The sequence below is a fragment of the Giraffa tippelskirchi genome, chromosome 12 (assembly GCF_054371585.1).
Source record: "Giraffa tippelskirchi isolate mGirTip1 chromosome 12, T2T-mGirTip1v1.2.pri, whole genome shotgun sequence".
Taxonomy (NCBI): domain Eukaryota; kingdom Metazoa; phylum Chordata; class Mammalia; order Artiodactyla; family Giraffidae; genus Giraffa; species Giraffa tippelskirchi.
The window spans coordinates 32,252,537-32,258,919 of NC_137286.1; the positions used below are offsets into that span (position 1 = coordinate 32,252,537).

At 41.0% G+C, this 6,383-nt stretch overlaps 1 long non-coding RNA gene across 1 annotated transcript; it reads right to left on the reverse strand.

Moving 5' to 3' along the window:
• Positions 1-310: 310 nt before the first annotated feature.
• Positions 311-5,756, reverse strand: LOC145530464 (uncharacterized). The gene is made up of 2 exons (XR_014071808.1): positions 4,532-5,756; positions 311-3,834 (listed from the first exon to the last, which is right to left on the reverse strand). It is a non-coding gene; the product is annotated as an uncharacterized LOC145530464 (long non-coding RNA).
• Between the last annotated feature and the right edge of the window lie 627 nt (positions 5,757-6,383).

The window sequence follows — 6,383 nt, forward strand, 5'->3', positions numbered from 1 at the left end:
CCCTCCATGAAATAGATGTTGAACAAATACTTAAACATAGGACTGATGCTGAAGCTCCAATACTTTGGCCACCTGATGGGAAGAGCCAACTCACTGGAAAAGACCTTGATATTGGGAAAGATCGAGTGCAGGAGGAGAAGGGGATGACAGAGGATGAGATGGTTGGATGGCATCACCAACTGAATGGACATGAGTTTGATTAAACTCCAGGAGTTGGTGATGGACAGGGAAGCCTGACGTGCTGCAGTCCATGGGGTCGCAAAGAGTCGGATACAGCTAAGCTAGTGAACAATGAACAACAATACAGTCCTTGGGATGCCAACTTGTTTCCTCAATTCAGCTGGAATCTTGGGAAGAGCAGAAACCAGATTAAGACAACACAGAGAGATGCTTAGAGGTCAGACAAGTGTCAAGAGAGGAGAGAGCTGAGGAAGCTGAGAACCCGTTTATCTGCTGGGATTAGTGTGAGATTGCTAACCTGCTTCTACAGGATGGAACAACAAAGGAACTCTCACAAATGCAGGGAGAGAAAGGAACAGCAATATGTGAAAAGAGAATGGAAATTCAGAAAGACAGAGAAAATGACTATCAATGTCCAATGCTTCAGCAAGGTCAGGTGAGATCAGGAGACACAACTCTGGTTGGTGGCAAAAAGCCATCTCAGTGAAGAAATGACACCAAATAATATCACAGATTAACCAAAAGACAAATTTCAAAAAGGAAGTTTATGAGAGTCAGAGAAGGGCTCCATCTAAGGCTCACTTCTCCTACCCCGCAGGCTCTCTGAGGCAAGTCCATCCACTTCAGTGACCTCCTAAATGATGATCTCCCCAAGTCGATCACCCATGTACAGACAGTCCCTCTATCTGCTATTTCCACCTGCTTGTCCTATGGGAATCTCCCTTTCACTGCATCAAAATGGAATTGATCACCTTCCTCCCTGAGTGTGCCCCCTTCTATGTTCTCTATGAATAGTGCTTACACTAAACACTTGAGGATGGCCTGGATTCCTTCCTTTTCCTCACTTGCCATAAAGACCACTAACCAAATGTGAAGGGGACTTGTAACCCCTGGATATCGCTTCATCCTTCATCTCCCTTTCCTCCCCTACTCAATCAGTTTTTCAGGTCTTTGACTTTTCCCATCTATGTTTTTTGTACCAGTTTCCCAACTGGTGTCCCTGTCCAGCCTGGCACCACTCTGCATCACTACCAGAGTGTCTCTTCTGAAACACAAATCTAACCAGATTTAGATTAGATTCAAATTCCATCCTTAGCATCAGTAATCAGCATGGGTACAAGATAGGATAAAAATCACTTCCGTGCTTTAACTCTCTTTCTGTAAAAAGGAATCATGCTCAACTTTTTAACCTACAGCTGAAGAATTTCTGTGATGATTAATTCAACACTGCTTTCTAAAAACTAAGTTTTAATGATTGTAAATGTCAGGGAAACAAGCCCATGATATAAAGCTAAGCTTTAAAGTTTTAACAAGCAGACTCCTAAATTATGTTTTATAGTGTGATATCATCAAAGTAAAATGCATGGTAAAAAATCCTAAAAGAAAAGGGTCTAAAAATTTAATTTCAAGTGTCTTCTAATGATGTAATTACAGACAACTATTATTTTTTTTTTGTAACACTATTCCTACCTCTCCCACAATGAGCATATAGTTTTTCTATAATAGAGGCAAAAGAGTCAACTTTTTTGAAACTTGAGCTGTCTGAAAGAAGCACTGGTACACATGAGAATTCCCAGTATTTAAAACTGCTGTTATAATTCTGAGGAGTGCTGCTGGATGTGACTACTTACTGAGCTATTACAAGGAATTGGTCCTCTCGCTGTGCTTCTCTCAGCTTTAATGTCTCGGGGACATGACCAAGGACACTTTTGAAAAACCTCACACTACCCAGCAAAGGAGGCTGAAAGAATACAGAAGCTGACAGTTAATTAAAGGAGGCTACCATGTGGCAGGCAGCCGCCAACTGTGGTGGATAACAACTGTAGCTCTTCTGGGGCCTTGAAATGAAATTCTGAATACTAAAGCAGGCACAAAATAAAGTGTATCCCAATAAATTTATATTGGGACTTTAACACAACTGCTAACTGAAAATTCAGCCAATAATATTCTCTACCAATTTTATGCATATGATTCAGAGAAACTTAAAAATAACCCCAAAAGGAATCATTTATAGATTCTTTCTTAGAGTCTGGATTTTCATTAAAGGACTATTTTTCTACCTGTCTATATTTTCAGTTTCTTGGCTTATCTCTTTCAAAAAGAAATTTCCTTGTAACTGTTTCTACCAAGTAGGAGAGAAGACCCATGCTAACCATAGGGGCACAAGGCGACTTCTCTAGTTTAGTTCTTCTCATTTCATACAAGACAATCTGCATAACAATTGTATACATAAAACAAACTTGTAAAAGTGGTCATTAAACTCAGTTGCTTCAAATCAGTGGTTCTCAGTCAGGAAAAAATCTGCCCCCAAAGAAATATTTTCATGATCATAACTGAGGTGGTCTCACTGGCTTCTAGTGGGTAGGGGCCAAGGATGCTCCCCCTGAATGCTGAGGACAGCCCAACAAAGCATGATCCAGCCCCAGTGTCAAAACATTAAGATTGAGAAACCCTGAAATATCACAAAGCGTAAAATAGCTCATGGTAGCCAGCTTTCAAGAGTAAGAGACAAATTCATATCTTCCTTTGTTAGACTCAAAGTCACCCACTGTCCCCCAAGGGCCTGCCCAGAAGAATTCAAGACTCTCTCCAGAAATTTGGAGAATCCATTATTGAGTCTTTTCTGACCTTTCTCCAATACCCAAAGCATTCAGCTTCTCCTTATCAAAATCAGAAATACCCTTCTAAATTTCATGCACACCTGTCATCACATTAACATCGATTTTTATCATATTATCATTTTATACTTGACAGACTATGTAGCAATCTGACAGCAGAGAATAAGAATTAGGTTCAAATTAGGCTCTGGATTTGTACACAGTCCCAGGGTGGAAGGAAAGGGATCAAGGAGAAGATGATCAAGACAAAACCCAACTGTCCTCAAATTCCACCTGAATTCATTGTGGCAAACAGTCTATGGACTTTGGAGTAACGAAGGCTTGGTGTGAATCCCAACTCTACCATTTAATTAGCTAAGCAGCATATAGAAAGTCATTCTCTTCTTTAAGTCTCAATTTTCTCCTCACTTGAATGGAAATAATTTACTTCCCAGGAATCTTTTTGATCCCCCCAAAAGTAAGTGATCAATAAGCATTAGCTTCTTGCTATCTTCCATATTCGACACTGTAACAGAGATTAGCTCACATTCATTTCCTAACACTCTTAACTCTATGGAAAATTATTTAGTATCTCAGAGCCTTGATTTCCTCATCTTTAAGGATATATATAAAGTAAACACCAAATAATACATTAGCATCTATGTGCCTAGCACCCAGAAAGTGCTCCACATGGCAGCTATTGTTACTCTGTAGTAAAGTCTCACAAGTGTTCATATTCCTAAAGATTCCTTGACCCCCTGTATGTTCTGGTAAATATATGTGCACTCTTGCACCAATTAATTCACTTCCCTGAGTATCACTCCCCTAGAACATCTGAGCATTCCATTCACTTCCAGGGAGTCACTTGGTCCCTAGGGAAAAGAAAGCTCAGCATCTCAAGTAGACTCTGACTTTGCCTTGTCCTGGGACTTTCCAGAATGAGAATTTTAAGTATTAAATATCAAGGTTTATACTCACTACGATGCCTAGATCTTGGTGGTAAGTGAAAGTGCTAGTTGCTCGGTCACGTCTGATTCTTTGTGACCCCATGGACTGACTGTAGCCTGCCAGGCTTCTCATTCCATCAGATTCTCTAGGCAAGAATACTGGAGTGGGTAGCCATTCCCTTCTCCAGCGGATCTTCTTGACCCAGGGATCAAACTCAGATTCCCTGCATTACAGACAGATTCTTTACTATCTGAGCCACCAGGGCTGTCTTCCCGCCAGGGAAGCCCAGACCTTGGTGGACACCTAACTAAATCAGTATCAACACAGGAACAGGAACCTTGTATCTGGGGCTTTAGACAAGTCAACAGGACTGTCCTTAGACCTTTTGTATCCTTGCTGATTTTGTATGAAATTATCTGATGGTTTACCTCCTTCACTACTTGGGACTTTACTCTTTTTTTCTGTTTTGATCTTTGTAACATATTTGTGAGATGATATAGAACTATAACTTTTTACAGGTTTTGACCCAGAGCAATCAAAGTCAGCCTCTCAAAGCCAATGTGTTTGCTATCCTGTGTGGTCAGCTCTACAAAGAGTTTCATCCTCCTCTAGGTTTGTCCTCCTTCCACCCTTCACTGCAGCACTGAGTTGATTTAGCAAAGACTCACAAATACAGGCAAACTTTTGTCCCATAAAAAAATTCCCATGATCTGTCACATCATTCTACTCCAGTGGATTCTTGCTGCAGCAGGTAAGACAATAGAGTCTAAAAGGAATCCATGGTTATTTTCTTGTCTTCCATGAACTAATTCCCAGATAATCCTGCAACATTCCTGCCTTATCCTCTGCCCCAAGACATGAATAACATCTCAACCATCTTTATGTACAGCTTGATGAACATTTTACACTCCTGCCTTGTACCTGTTCACCTATCTTGCCACAAAGACACCAATCAGATGTTCAGCAGGGCTGGCTCATTTGTTTCTATAAGCTGATAGAGCATAGAGCATGGCCCATCTAAGGTAAGCAATGTGTCTGATTAAAGGATGCACCTAAAACATTTGTCTATTTGCATGTACAATGTAATATAATGAAACCACATAGGCAGAAAATATGAACAGAGGTGGTTTATAAATTGGTGTAACTGTACTACTCATGCATCAAATGGATTGCCATCCAATCTGATGACAGACCAAGAAAGGGAGTCCTGGCCTTTGAGTAATGGAAGGTGGTGATGCCAACCAGCAAACAGGCCACAGTAAGGATCCTGTAGGGCCTATGAGAACTGGCAATGGAGTACCTTGCCTGCTTTCAGTCAGGCCAATTCAGATTAACCCCTGCTCTCACCTGGGGCAGGATCCTCTGGCTTTATTCCCATGCAACCATGCACCCTGATCACCCCTCAGGGGAACAGCTTCTTCTCTGAGGAGCCTAGGCAGTGACACAGTTCAGACCCACTTATCAAAGAGTAGCTCTTGGGACAAGTCCAGACCAGCAGATGTATGTGCACTAACTAAGCAAAAAGGAGACTCCTTTGAAGTTGCCGCAAATGAGCCAAACTTCAGTTAAGAGTGAGAAAGGGGAGCAAGAGATGTTTTCTGGCTTCACTACAGTACAGTCCTGCATAGAGTATTGTAGTGAATGTCAAGAAAGAATACATCTGACAACAGCAGCTCTCAAGTCGTTCTCAAGAACAAGGATGTTCTGCATGAAGCAACAATTCCATGAGCCAATGAGAGACGATGGCCTGTGAAGTAAGTCTTAAGGCACTTGAAGTATCTATTATCTATGATGACTCTAACTTGAAAACACTCAGTTTTCTGTAGGAAGAGAAACTGTGGGAACCGTAAACAATATTATGAGTTGATCTGGTTCAAGTCTCTCATTTTATAGATGAAGTATCAAAGCCTAGCAAATTAATTTGTCCAAAGTCACTAATGGCTTTATCTTAACATTGTATTTATTTATTCACACTCCAGCTTGTTTCAGAAAATATTTAAGGCAGCTGAATCAAAAAAAAAAAAAAAAAAAGAATACAGTTCAACAAGAGAAAATAAATATTAAATAAGCTTAAAGAGGAATGAGGAGGTAAGAGGGACTTTTCCAGTGGCTCAGAGGTAAAGTATTCACCAGTGATGCAGGAGATGTGGGAGACATGGGTTTTATCCCTGGGTCGGGAAGATCCCCTGGAGAAGGAAATGGCAACCCACTCCAGTGTTCTTGCCTGGAAAAATCCCATGGACAGGATCCCACAGAGTCTCATGCACTAGGAGGTAAGAGTGAGGTCAGTACACCATAAAGCCTTACATTTTGGTTAGAAGCGGACAACAAAATGGGTTCCAAGCTTTCTAAGAGTCAATAATACAAAGAAAGAGTCTCAATCTGTTTCATAGTTTGGTGTCTGTAAATTAACACCCGGTTGCTTGGAAAATTATTAAGCCTGTACCAAGATCAGAGAACAGTTTCTGCCATACATTCTCATAGGGAAAACCCTGAGCATCACAGAAAGGCTACAGGGTCACATGGTTCTGATAACATCTCCCCACGTAAAACGAGGCACCACACCGAAGAGGGGTTCAATGAAAGGCATTCTCTGGAGGACCAAGATGTTCCAGATATACAGTTCAATACAGGGATAGAACCTGGAGAACAGAGAGG